At 45.8% G+C, this 1,679-nt stretch overlaps 1 pseudogene; it reads left to right on the top strand.

Moving 5' to 3' along the window:
- Positions 1-613: 613 nt before the first annotated feature.
- Positions 614-1,371, top strand: LOC137537779 (proteasome subunit beta type-5 pseudogene; annotated as a pseudogene).
- Positions 1,372-1,679: the final 308 nt, after the last annotated feature.

Here is a 1,679-nt window from a genome sequence, read left to right on the forward strand (position 1 = left end):
CTGCCTCACGCACTTCTGTCATCGCGTATCTCTGCCTCTCCCCCGCCCCTCTCAGTCTTCCTTCAGTGAGAGGGGCGGGGGAGAGGCGGCAATGCGCCGCTGATAGACGGCGCTGAGAGGCAGGGCTGCAGCCGTTAGCCCTGCCTGAAGAGCAGTAAAATCTACCACCATGTTGGTCGTTGATTTTGCAGGGGGGGTTTGGGGGTGAAGGGACCCCCGTTCAGCCGTGGGATATCGGCGTTTTAGCAGGGGCACACATGCCCCTGCTGAATATAAGCACTGAAGCGAGATTTATTCTCGCTTCAGTGTCTCTTTAAGGTTCCTGGCAATTTTGACATATCAGCTGTGTCACTATTGATACAGCAATAACTTTTTATTGGCTATGCCATCAAACTAATACATTGTTGTTTTTTTCAGAAGATTCTAGGTTTTCTTTACATAATATTTTTTCCAATATTTTTTTTAATTTAACAGGCACTTAATCAAAGAAAATTAGGAGTAAATGCAAAAATTACGCATTTTTTAATGTTTCCCCTTTCCTAATTTTTATATGACAAGTGCCACTATTGTAACACACCTCAAAATACATTATTTGGCTTGGCCAGGAGTAAACATGGCGCTGGCTAGTGTTGTGAGATCGGAGGGCCTGTTGTGGAATCAGCACCAGGAAAATCCGATAACCTGCAGCCTGGATGCCAAGGGACTGAGCTTTCAGATGGTGGCACAAGGCGTGGCAGAGCCTGGGATCAAGTTTCTGCATGGGACCACTACATTGGTCTTCAAGTTTCGCCATGGAGTTATTGTGGCCATTGACTCCCGTTCTACAGCAGGCTCATACAGTATATTGGCTCACAGACGGTGAAGAGGGTCAATCCTTACCTGTTGGGCACTATGGTTGGAGGAGCTGCTGACTGTAGTTTCTAGGAGAGGCTTCTGGCCCACCAGTGCCGCATCTATGAGCTACAGAACAAGGAGCGCATATCTGTGGCAGCAGCTTCCAAGCTCCTCGCCAATATGGTGTATCAGTACAAAGGCATGGGGCTGTCTATGGGAACTATGATCTGCAGATGGGACAAAAGGAGGCCTGGTCTTTAATATGTGGACAGTGCAGGGAACCATGTGTCTGGCTCTGTATTCTCAGTGGGTGCTGGTTCCATGTATGCCTATGGTGTTCTGGACAGAGGCTACAGCTAAGACCTGGAAGTAGCTCGGGAACTGGCAAAACGCTCCATATAGAAGGCTACATACTGTGATGCTTACTCTGGTGGCATAGTGAACCTGTACCACATGCTTGAGCATGGATGGGAGAAGGTGTCACAGGATGATGTGGCGGTTTTGCATGAAAAATACATAAGGATGACTGACAGCTGATACACTACTGTATAGGAATGTTGTGTGTGTCAACCATACAGTTAATGGATTTTTTTTTTCTCTTTACAACTGAAGGGGGTAGAATTCTACCCTTGTGTAAAATGTGATTTTTGGATGGATCTTGGCAATGCTAAATAAAAAAAATAAAATGTAAAAAAGATACTTTATTTTGCTTATCTCCTTTAAAACAATACTATACATGCCATATTTCATCACTAGTTGGGCATGTAGCGTACCATTATCACCAGCCTGTGCATCTGTAGCGATTGCATGCGATCGCTAGGACGCACAGTTTAGGGACCCCAGTA

This window comes from Hyperolius riggenbachi, chromosome 11 (genome assembly GCF_040937935.1).
Source record: "Hyperolius riggenbachi isolate aHypRig1 chromosome 11, aHypRig1.pri, whole genome shotgun sequence".
NCBI classification, from domain to species: domain Eukaryota; kingdom Metazoa; phylum Chordata; class Amphibia; order Anura; family Hyperoliidae; genus Hyperolius; species Hyperolius riggenbachi.